The 12,915-nt window shown below is 41.7% G+C and overlaps 1 pseudogene; it reads right to left on the bottom strand.

Moving 5' to 3' along the window:
• Nucleotides 1-5,719: 5,719 nt before the first annotated feature.
• On the bottom strand, nucleotides 5,720-6,237 carry LOC118631475 (annotated as a pseudogene).
• Nucleotides 6,238-12,915: the final 6,678 nt, after the last annotated feature.

The raw sequence follows: 12,915 nt of genomic DNA, 5'->3' as shown, positions 1-12,915 counted from the left end.
ATTTCCTAACTTGGTGAAGCAAACAAACATATAAGTCCAGGAAGCACAGTGTGTCCCAAACAAGTTGAACCCAAAGAGGTCCACACCAAGACACATCATCATCAAAATGCCAAAGGTTAAATACAAAGAAAGATTCTTAAAAGCAGCAAGAGAAAAGCAGTTTGTAACCTACAAAGGAGCTCCCATAAGACTATCAGCTGATTTCTTAAAAGAAACTTTGCAGGCCAGAAAGGAGTGGCAAGAGATATTCAAGGTGATGAAAAGCAACGACCTTCAACCAAGATTACTTTATCCTGCAAAGCTATCATTTAGAATCAATGAACATAGCAAGAGTTTCCCAGACAAGAAAAAGCTAAAGGAGTTCATCACCACCAAACCAGTATTATATGAAATGTTGAAGGGCCTTCTTGAAGGGGAAGAAGAACAAAATTATGAACAATAAAATGGCAATTAATACATATCTATCAACAATTGAATCTACAAACAAAATGAGCAAGCAGAACAGAAACAGACTCCTAGATACAGAGAACTTTTTGTTGCTTGGCAGATGGGTGGGGGCTGGGGGGCTGAGTGAAAAAGATGAAGGAATTAAGTACAAACTGGTTGTTAGACTGATGAACCTCAAAGGAAAGTGGGGAGGGATGAGAACCAAAACCATAGAACTTCTATGCATATATGAATAACCAGTGGACACCAACAATAGTATGGGGAAGGCAGGAACGGGTGGGATTGGGGAGGAGGAGGTAAATGGGGAAAAAAAGGAGGAACATCTGTAACACATTCAACAATAAAAATGAGTTAAAAAATTAGTAATATCTGCACAGTCAGGGGAGTGGGGCCCACATATTTGTCATACTTAGGCTAAGGGAAGAGAATATTAGGTGTGATATTTTGATCTCAGCTCAACCCTTCCTTTTCTTGATGACCACGGGCAAACCAACAGTAATAAAAGCTGGTTACACTTTATACTTTTAGATCATCTTCTGACTTGGTCCATCTAAGAGCTTTGTGAAGGGCAGAGACAAGCTTATTATTCTCACTTGACAGATAAGGAAAATATGAGATTTTCCCGATGGCTGCTAATGAGTTTGCAGGCATAAAATGCAAATCCTGTTCTGCGTTTTGAGTTCTTCCTACCAAATGCGACGCCTCCTTTCAGTTATTGGTGTTTCAGTGTCCTTTTTGCAAATGGGATTTAAAACACTTTTTCTGTATGTTGCACAGTAAGCTACTCATTTAGATATTCTGAACACTGGAAGTGTCTATAAAATGCACACAAGATAAATATGATTTCACATACTTACATAGTTCAGCATTGTCTATGCCAGGTACAACAGGTTTGGAGGCAGAGATACTTAAGCAAAGTGAATGTTTTAATTAGAGTCAAGTAGTAGTTTTCAAAAGAGGCAATTTTACCTCCAGGAAGATGGGAAATGTCTGGGGACATTTTTGGCTCTCACAACTTGGGTGAGGTGTCGCTACTGGCATCTAATGCTGTAAGTATTCTACAATGCTTACATTATGCCTAATGTCCACTACGTAACACAGAAAACATAATGCTTAATGCCCACAACAAATAATTATCTGGCTCAAGATGTCAATAGGACAAGATGCCAAGGCTTGGATTAGAGAAACCTGGATTAGAGAGACTAGATGAGAAACACACTGTTTAATTAGAGTTTTATTGTCATTAAAGAGAGAAAGTGCATACTTTCTCCATGAACAAAGAAAGAGTTCTTTGTTCTGTTGCCCCCTAACCTGGTGTCCTCTGTTCCCAGTCAATAAGATGCTTTCCAGGACTCTTTACATTCAGACCCTGACTCTGTCCCTTACCACCTGTGTGACTTGTAGCTTAGCTCAAAAAGGGTTAATCAAATCTACTTCATAAAGTTAAATTGAAGATTAAATGAGATGCATATAAACACGTAGTCTCTGGTCCATAGGAGGAGCTTAATACATGTTAACAAACTTTAAAAAAAAGTGTTGGCCTACAGTGCTGTCACTACCATACCTCCCTGTGTTCATCGTGGCTTCTCTCCATTAACATAAGAATTGATCATTTAAATTCAATGTATTAAAAACTCAATAGTAATTTAAAAAGTCTACTGCCATATGAGCATTTAACAATTAATTACATTCAATAACTATTAATGAGTGTTCAATTTAACAACATAAGTGTTTTACAATTTCATTTACTTAAAAAGAACGTCTATATGCAAAGCATATTTTCATGATTATCCACATCCTTAGTTCTCTTTCCTGTAAGAAAAGAACTGATACATTGGCCATGTGGCATTAATAAGAAAGGAAGAGAAGAAAAAGGAGTTGCCTTTCATAATCAGGAATACATCATTCTCTTTGCCTTTGACAATTACCTCCCACTTCCCAGACTAGGAAGAAAGGGAGAAAGCCAAGGTATAAATTGCCATTTAAGTGGACTATGACATCCTAAATCTGCTGTTTTTTCCCATTCTTTTATTTCTCCAATGATCTGGCTCTGAGGCTGCCCTCATATCACTCAAGAAGTGGGTGGGACTGTGGCGGTGGAGTTCTACCCTGACTTATGACTTTTTATTTTTATTTTTTTAAATTTGTTTTTATTGATTTTTTTAAAGAGAGAGAAAGGGGGAGAGAGGTAGAAACATTGATGTGTGAGCAGCGTCCTGCATGCCCCCCACTGGGATGGAGCCCACAACCCGACATGTGCCCTGACCAGGAATTGAACTGGGACCTCTCAGTCCATGAGATGATGCTCAATTCACAGAGCCACATCGGTAAGATGAAAATGTGCTTTAAAATATGGGTTTGTAAATATACATTTATCATGATATGATTCCAACATTACATTCTTTGGGTTGTTTCATTATTTCATTAGCTATGACAGCTGTTCAAAAACATGTTTTTAGAATATCTCTGTTAATTGGGTAATACTGAGAAAGAGCATCCTGAACTATGTTTTCTCACTTTCCTCATTACCATGATCCCATATCTACCCTATTTATACTGGACAGAAGAAAGTTTGCCTCAAATTTGTCTGCTGATAGAGAATATTTGGAATGAATATTAGAAAACAACAAGCTCAGATAGGGATTAAGTGGAGTGAGGTAAAGGGAGGAGCCAGGCTTATGAGATATGACTTATGGGGTAATCATTGCTAGCCCATTTTTCAGGTTAGCAAATGGGGGCCTCGTAAGATAAGACATAGGTAACATCATGCAGTGGCGGAGGCAGAACTGAAACCCAGGTACCTCGACTTGTAATATAAGGCTTGTGTTCATTCCTTACCACTGCGGGTATCACAGTGATGGGTCTTTTCTGTGCATAAATTTATATTCAATATGACTCAGACATTCACACTTTTATAGTTCACTCCCAAAGGCCAAGAAATTGTCATCAAATCCATAAATATGAAACCCTGGCTGGGTGACTCAGCTGGTTGGAGCACTGTCCAGTACACCAAAAGTTTGCAGATTTGATTCCTGTTCAGGGCACATACATAGGTTGCAGGTTTGTTTATTATTTCTTTAAAACTGATTTTAGAGAGAGAGGAAGGGAGAGGGAGAGAGAGAAACATCAATGAGAGAGAACATCTATTGGCCACCGCCTACATGCCTCCTACCATGGATTTGGTCCACAACCTGGGCATGTGCCCTGACCAGGAATTAAACCAGCGACCTCTTGGTGCATGGGTCGAAGCTCAACCACTGAGCCACACAGGCCGGGAAGAGGTTGCAGGTTTGATCTCCAGTTGGTACTTGTAGGGGAGGCAACTAATCTATGTTTCTCTCTCGCATCAATGTCTCTCTCTCTCTCTCTCTCTCTCTCTCTCTCTCTCTCTCTCTCTCTTCCTGCATTCTCTAAAAATCAATAAACATATTCTTGGGTGAGGATAAGAAAAAAAACACAACATAAATGTGGATGTGTACCTGTCATGGAGCCAGGGAACATCAATATTTCAGTGAACTGCAGACATTGGACAGGAAATTTGTCATTTCAGTCAAAATGGAATTAGAGACAGACGATAAAGTAAGTAGTAGCACAGTCTCATACTCTCATAGTTACATACTTATTTGCACGTGTCTGTGTGTGCATGAGCATGTATGTGTGTACATGCTCCTTGGGATTGCCTTATTGGTCTTTCTCGTATTGAAGGGTCTAGTGGGAATGGTGTTAGTCATTTCTTTGTTGACAAATGGAGATTTATGTTCTCTGGTTCTATCTCAGAGTTTGAAGTTGGAATGTCTGTTTTTTGGAATTTTACATGTGGGGAATTTCAGTAAGGGTGGGGAAGGATCACATTTAATTGATTTTTAAAGAAGGAAAATTTCCCCTCTCTCCTCCTCTCTCTTTTTTTTAAAGCTTCTTCAAGTTTTGCTAAGTCCTTTTTCCTGTAACTTCAGGCAGAGATCAAACTGTCAAACTCCGGTGACAAGGATCAGAAGACTGTCATCATCTTTGAGCTGCCCGAACATCTGGCCAATTGTGCAAAACCTACTCATGGGATGAGACTGTCATCTAACATGTGGATGCTTTACTTTCCAGGAAGCTAACGGCTCAGGTTCAAATTAGGTAATAGAGCCACCCCGCCGTATTGCATCTGCCAAGGAAGGAGAAAGCCAGCCGTTGTTCTCTTTGCTGAACTTTGAAGACAGTGATTTTTAATTATTCAAAACCTTTCTATCCTACTCACAGCAACCGCTGCAATGGAACATAGTGGTAAACAGTAAACAGAACATTTGTTTGGACTATTCAGGTGATTGGCTAAATCTACATACAGTCAGAGGCCCGTGAAAAAACCTCCACCCATCCTTGCCCCCACTGAAATTTATTGAGCATTAGTACATCCAAGCATTTTACAATTATTACCCTGTTTACTGTAACAACCACATAAAATAAATAGTATGAGTGCCCCCATTTTATCTGGAGACCCAAAATGGAGACCCAAAGTAGTTAAGTCATTTGGGTGACATATTACTACTGATTATCTAACAGAGCAGGTTCATTGAACCCCTTAACCTGAGGTTTTCAAAACATAAGACCAAGTGAATCAGATCCAAGACATATATTTAAAAGATGTTGGGTTTTATTTTTTATTTTATTTTTTTCTACTTCAGAAAACTTTTTCAGGTTGTTTTATTTATAATGCCGACTTTTAAAAGGTCACTAACGTTAACTGAACAATTAATAAGGAAGAAATCGTTTAACAAAAAGAGGGAAAGCCCAAAATTCCACTTTCTTTCTTTTTTTATCCTCACCTGAGGACATTTTTGCATTTATCTTCAGAAAGAGCGGGAGGGAGGGGGGAAGAGACAGAAAGAAACATCAATGTGAGAGAGACACATCTACTGGCTGCCACCCACACGACCCCAACCAGGGCCAGGAATGAACTGCAACCGAGGTACGTGCCCTTAGCAGGTTTTGAACCCGGGACTCTCTGGTCCACAAGCAGACACTCTAACTGATGAGCCAAACTGGCCAGGGCCAAAAAGCCACTTTCTATAGAGAACCCACAATTCAGTTTTATTCAGAGCAAAGAAAAAAGAAACTTTTGATTATGCTGGAAGAAACTCAGCCATAGGTTTGGAATCTATACCCAAACTACACATGCAATGAGCACAATGTTCTGTTAATACAATTGATTTGCTGCTGCATTTGTCTACTGTTTGTCTAATGTTAACAATGATAAACAGAGCAGGGCAACTAGTATTTGGAACAATCCTTACAGTGTTACAGTGTCAGGCACAACTTTTCGCTTCTCTTCACACCACTGGTTCTCTGTGAACCTGGGCTTCCTCTTCTCAGTACAGTCATTTTGATATTGAAGGTCTTGCGAATCTCTTCAGGAGATTTCCCCTTGATCATATTGGCAACAGTCTTGCAGGTAACATCAAGCAAACCTTTGATGTCTAAATAGTTTGCAGCCAGAATAAGTTCCCAAAGTGTTCCTTGGTCAACTTTGAGGAATTCCTGGTCCCATACAGGGATATCATCTGCTCGCTTTTCTTTGTTCTCATCAACCTCAGGAGGAGGAGGGTCATCCTTGTGGTGGGTGCACCACTGAATGACCTTTCTTAATATTGCTGCCTTAACATTTGGTAGAGGAACTGGGTCATCATCGCCTTCATCGTCCATTCCCAAATCTTCTAACATGGTCTTGATAGTCACAGACTGTTTGGCAATTTCAACATCAACTTCAAATATCCCTCCATCAGAACTCTGAACCTTAATTGAAGGCATGGTGCTCAGTCTCCAGGAGAGAGCAGACCAGAGACTGACGAGAGCTGCTGGTACCAGTGGACTCAAGGGAAAAGTGAGAACAAGGCCCCTTCAGGATGTTGGGTCTTAGAATAAAGATCTCTCTTGCTCTGAAATGTTATTTGATTTATTCACTTTTGTATTTAATACATTGTTCTCTAATGACATAACCTCTCATTGACAACATTCTGTCCAAACTCATCAGAGGTTCACCGCTGATGCTCAGACCTTGGCCTCTACCTTGTTGCCTGTCACCAAAGTTTCTGTGTCGACAATACCACCTTTCTAACAGTTTCCATACAGGAAATCCTGACTCACCATATTCTTTTATCACCATATTCAGTGACTCACCAGGTCCCATTTCTATCCAATCTTACTCTCCCCTGTTTCCGCCACCTGAGTCTGGACCCATGTTTCCTCAAACCTGAATCACCGTACCAGCCCACTGCTGGCCCATTTGATGCCAGCTCCCTCCCACTTTACCTGTGCCTGCTGGCAGGGCAATCCCCTAAACCAAAAACAATAAGGATTTAAAAAAAACAAAACTTTATTGTTGAATGTAGAATGTATTACAGATGTTCCTCATTTTTCCTCCATTGACCCCCTCCTCCCCACTCCCGCCCCCCTCCCGCCTTTTCCCACACTATTGTCTGTGTCCATTGGTTATGCATAGAAGTTCTTTGGTTTATTTCTTCCCACTCCCCAACCCCTTTCCCTTTGAGGTTTGTCAGTCTAGCAATGAATTTGTACTTATTAATACCTTCACCTTTTTCACCCATTCCCCCAACCCCCCTACCATCGGGCAACCAACAAAATGTTCTCTGTGTCTATGAGAATGTTTCTGTTCTACCTGTTCATTTTGTTTGTAGATTCCATTGTTGATAGATATGTACTCATTGCCATTTTGTTTGTTCATATATTTTATCTTTTTCTTCAAAAAGACCCTTCATCATTTCATATAATAACGGTTTGGTGGTGATGAACTCCTTTAACTTTTTCTTGTCTGGGAAACTCTTTATATGGCCATCGATTCTAAATGACAGCTTTGCAGGATAGAGTAATCTTGGTTGTAGGTTCTTGCTTTTCATCACTCTGAATATTTCTTGCCACTCCCTTCTGGCCTGCAAAGTTTCTTTTGAGAAATCAGCTGACAGCCTAATGGGAACTCCCTTGTAGGTAACTAGCTGCCTTTCTCTTGCTGCTTTTAAGATTCTCTCTTTGTCTTGAACCTTTTGCATTTTGATGACGATGTGTCTTGGTGTGGGCCTCTTGGGGTTCATCTTGTTTGGGACTCTCTGTGCTTTATGCTGTTTCCTTCACCAAGTTAGGAAAGTTTTCTGCCATTATTGTTTCAAACAGGCTTTCAATTTCTTGTTCTCGCTCTTCTCCTTCTGGCACCCCCACGATGCCAATGTTGGCACACTTGAAGTTGTCCCAGAGGCTCCTTACATTATCCTCATTTTTTTGGATTCTTTTTTTTTTTTGCTGTTCTGATTGGGCGTTTTTTGCTTCCTTATATTCCAAATCGATGGTTTGCTTCTTGGATTTACGTACTCTACTACTGAATCTGTGTAAATTATTCTTTCTTTCAGTTAATGCCTCCTTCATTTCTGACTGTGCATCCATTATTTCTGACTGGTCCTTTTTTATGCTCTTGAGGCCCTCACTAAGTTCACCGAGGTTCTCACTAAGTTCATTGAGCATCCTCATAAGCAGTATTTTGAACTCAGCATCTGTTAGGTTGCTTATCTCCATTTCACTTAGTTCTCCTCCTGGGGTTTTGTTCTGTTCTTTCATTTGGGACCTGTTTCTTTGTCTCCTCATTTTGGCTGCCTCCCTGTGTTTGTTTCAGTGTATTATTTAATGAGAGATGTGGGGCTTGCTGAGACCAGATGCTGCTCATTTGAAAGAACTTAGGAAAAACCTGAAGCAGGATCCAAGACAGGCCAATCCTGTGGTTAAGCAAGTGGCAACAGCTTGGGAGGGCCTGAAAGTTGGGTGGGGCGGGGCCTCAGGGCGTCAGCAGGGCGGGGCTACCAGTGTGAGCCAGGTTGCTGGACTCCCAGATATGGTGGCTGTCTGCCGCCCCAGGGAAGGGCTCACCAAAGGAACAAAGGCCTCTGACAGCATGTTTGTTCCGGAAAAAGCCCCCCTCCAGCCCTCGCTCCAGTGCCAAACAGCTCAGTTCTTCCCTGTATGTCGCTGGTGCCCCTCGAGCTGCCTCCCCTCCGAGCTTAGATGGAGAGAGTCTGATAAGTCCGTGCGCGGGCCCTTTAAGGATCTGCCTGGGGCTTCAGCCGCCTCAGCCTCCCTGAGCCTCAGTTCCCGCTGGTTTTCCAGCCAGAAGTGATGGGGACTCTCTTCCTGGTACTGGGACCCTGAGCGGGGTGCCTGGTGTGGGACGGGGACCCCTCAGTCCTTAGGGAGGACCTTCCCAGCCGAGGTGTCCTCCTGATTTTATCCGCCACACGTGGGTGTAGGCCCAGCCCGTCCCCTCCGCCCTCCTACCAGTCTCGGTGTGGCTGCTGCTGTAATTCCGTAGCTGTAGGACTGCCATTCAGCTCGGTGTCAGGCGGTTTTGAATGATGGTTGTTCTGTAGTTTAGTTGGAACTGTGATGTGGTTGTGGGAGGACGGATACCCCGTTTACCTACCCGCCATCCTGACCAGAAGTCGTCAATAGTAAGGATTTTTTAAAGGTGTTTTGTAAATGATAAAAGACTAGAAAAATGTTATCTGTGGTCTTTTGTGCTATGAGCTTCCTCTGCTCAGATACCTGTAAAGGCTCCCTATTATTGTCCAGACTCCTGCTGACTTATTCTTTGTTTTATTTTTAAATAGCATTTGCTACATTTTCATTAAAACACAGAAAGTATTCAGAAGAAAGAAAAATATCCCATGGTTTGCCTGGCCGGTGTGGCTCAGTGGTTGAGTGTCGACCCGTGCACCATGAAGTCACTGGTTCAATTCCCAGTCAGGGCACATGCCCAGGCTGTGGGCCAAATCCCTAGTAGGGGGCATGCAGGAGGCAGCCAATCGATGTTCTCTCATCAATGTTTCTCTCTCTCTCTCCCTCTCACTTCCTCTCTCTCTAAAATCAATAAAGGGTGGGGAAGCTGTACAGGTAAAAAAAAATATCCCATGGTTTTACTGCCTAGATCACATCTATTGACTTGGGGTAAATAAAAGCAACATGTAAGGGTATATGATATGTTAGGAACTTGTGATGAGGCAGACCCTATTTTACGTGGCTTAGGTGCATTTATTCTATCCTAACAAGTCTATGAATAAAGCACTATTTCTATCCCCATTTTACAGTGAAAACTGTGGCACAGAGGAAACTAACTTCCCTTATCTGCACCACAATTCAAACTCTGGCAGACTGGTACCAAAGGCTGCACTTTTAAACACTGCGCTCGCTGTATGTGCACATAGCTAGAAACTTCACACCGAACAGAAAACGTGTAAGACAGAAAGGAGACACATTCCCCCTTCCCTAGGGTCCCTTTTCTCAAAGGAAATTGCGATTGATAATTTCTTACGCATGCTTCCAGAAAAAAAAAAATCACACTCATTCCAACTTATAAATACCCTATTACTTTTACACAAACAGAGCATAATATTTACTTTTATGTGTCCCTTAAATTTGTTAGGTAATAATTTATCTGGTAAATATTTTCATTAGATCATTTATTTTAACAGCCAAAGAGGACTCCTTTGTGTGTCCACACCAAAACTCAGTAGGCCAGACCTTCAGCAATGGGTATACTGGATTTTCTAAGTTTTGTTATTATAGCCAAAGTCACACAGAACACTTGTGGATATAAAGACAGTCGTGCATTTTGCTAGTATATCTGTAGGGTAAACTGAACACAGTGGAACTACTGGATCAAGCGTTACTAACCATTGTAGGTAGATACTGCCAAATTGCCCTCCAAAATGTTGTACCTATTTACACCCCCAAAAATAATAAGAGAAAGTCTGTTTCCCATATTCCCATACACGGTTAGCAGTACATTTTATCAGACACTAAGTTCCCCCTAGTAAGATGGGGAAATTTTACCGACTTTCAAAACCTTTCTAATGCCAATCAGCTTCTGTCCTTTCTCTCTTTCCACGGACTCCGGTAGGACTCCATTCACTGGATGTTAGCATGGTCCTTGTGGTAGCCTGAATAATCGCTCCCAAAGACACCTGACCCTTAGGACCTACAAATGTGACCCTAAATGGCTAAAGGGCTTAGGTCAAGGGTCTTCGGATAGGAAGAGTGTCCTGGATCATTCTAGCGGGCCCTCCATGCAGTCTCGAGGGTCCTCACAGGAGAGAGAAGTAAGAGCTGAAGGCATGTGTCAGGAAGGCACGAGGAAAGCAGGGAGCTTCTAAAAGCTGGAAACGGCAAGGTCATGGGTTCTCCCCTAGAGCCTCCGGAAGGAGCCAGCCCTGCCGACGTCCGACTGCAGCCTGGGGAAGCTGACTTTTTGGCTTCTTCTCTGCAAAAGTGGATAAATTTGCTTCACTTCAAGCCACTGAGTTGCGGTGATTCGTTACAGCAACCCTAAAAATCGAAGAAAGCCCTCTTTCTCTTTGAACCAATAAAGATCTTTGAGAATTTGTGTTACACCTTTCTTAGGGTCTTTTCTAAATACAGGCAAACTTAGGAGATATTGAGGGTTTGGGCCCAGACCGCCCCAATAAGGCGAATGTTACAATAAAGGGAGTCGCATGAGATTTTTGGTTTTCCAGGGTGTATGTTTACACTAGACTTCAGTCTGTTCAGTGTGCAATAGCGTTTTGTCTAAAACACAATGCATATAACTTAATTAAAAACCACTTGATTGTTAAAAAAGTGGAGTCAATGGGCTGCTGGGTTGAGGAGAGACCACACGAGAACAAGGGAGAGCTGTTAGGAGGCCTTTGCAGCCATCTAAGGGACAGGACGGTGGCTCACACTAGCATGCTGGCAGTGGGGACAGTGACGAGTACGCAGATTGGGGACATACCTCGGAGTGAGAACCCACAGGATTCGTGAGTCGAGAATAGTTCAAGGTTTCAGAAATAGCAACTGGATAGATGAAACTGCCGTCAACAGATACAGGGACCACTCAGAAGATGTCAGGAGGCAAAAGAGTTGAGACTGGGGCATGGAATTGTTTCTTTAGTATGGTACTCTGTTCTCAGTTACCAGAGTTCCAAAGGTAGAGAAAGTAAGGGACACAGAGATAGACAGGTGAACGGGAAGGTGAACAAACAGACACAATTAAGAAGAAAGGAAAGAAGTAGCCAACTCATTGTTTATGAATTTGGTAGGGGATTTGGGCAGATGATAGATAAATGAACCAGATCTAAAAATCACGTGGTCTGCATTTTAGCTGGAGACTCTGTGTTAGCTGATGTTTCAGTCTGAGTATCACTTTGTAATACTACAAAGGATAGCACAGATCTGCCTCACGGCATCGACACAACAGATCTGTGACTTTAAAACAAACTGTTTGGCAGAGATACTGAAGAAAAGCTGCTATGACGTCAATCCCTTTTTAATTGAACCTGCATTCATTTAACTGTGTTTACATATACTTTAAAATATCTTTTCCATGTAGAAGCCTTCTTACCATCTAATCATTATGTTTGATGCACAGGTAGAATTATCCACCCCTTCACATGTATGTGCTTTTTATCTGCCACACATAGACTGGAATTTATAAGTGAATGTTTGTCTAAGACAGGTTCTAAAATAAAAGGTGTTCCAGAGAAAGGTAATTAGGAACTAGCCAAGGCAAACAGTGGTTCTGTACAGCTAACCAAAATCAACAGTCATGAAAGTATGTGCAGCTCAGTAAGATTTAGCAGCCTCTTTCTGTCTTCAAAAGACACCTGCTTTGGATGGCAGTTGTATTTGTCATTGTGAAATAAAATGTTTTGGTAGAAACCCTATTGGCCGAGTCTTGGTTGAGACTCTAGGATCTGTCACTATGCGATGGAAAAACGGGGAACTTAGAAAAGGCATGATGGAATGGGTGGACGGGTTATTTGACCATGTCCTGATTGAACAGCTCTTCTGCAAGACTTAGTAGACGCGTGCACTGAGTTGTTCTCTGCCAGAAAATACTATAAATCATACTTCACGTTCCTCATTGTGTATCCTTCCGGTTTTTTTTTTACTTCCTCCAGAAAGCCCTCCTTTGTCATTTACCATTTCCTGTTCTTAACAGTCAACGTTTTCCCAGTACACTTTTCTAAAGCCCTGGTTATTGGCCCAAACAGCACTAGACAGAGGTGATAAACATAAATAGTACATTGCCCCAACACTCAAGGCTCAGTAGACGTACAAAGGAGAGATGCTTCCTTTTTAGATGGAAGACTGGGATTTGGAAAAGGTTTCATGCAGGAGGTGGTACTTAGGTTAGTAGGTATTTAGAGACTAGATATTTACCAAGTAAATGAAACAGGAAGGGCAACTATAGCTAGCATTTTCAAACTTAATGGCTTGGCATCTTTTAAAAATTTTTATTGAATTTATTGGGATGACATTGGTTAATAAAGTTATATAGATTTCAGGTGTACAGTTCTATAATGCATCTTCTGTATTCTGTATTGTGTTCATCACCTCAAGTCAAGTCTCCTTCCAACACCATGCATCTCCCCTTTACACTCTCGTACCCCT

This window comes from Molossus molossus, unplaced genomic scaffold (genome assembly GCF_014108415.1).
Source record: "Molossus molossus isolate mMolMol1 unplaced genomic scaffold, mMolMol1.p scaffold_m16_p_16, whole genome shotgun sequence".
NCBI classification, from domain to species: Eukaryota; Metazoa; Chordata; class Mammalia; order Chiroptera; family Molossidae; genus Molossus; species Molossus molossus.
This window is presented reverse-complemented; position numbering and strand designations above follow the sequence as displayed.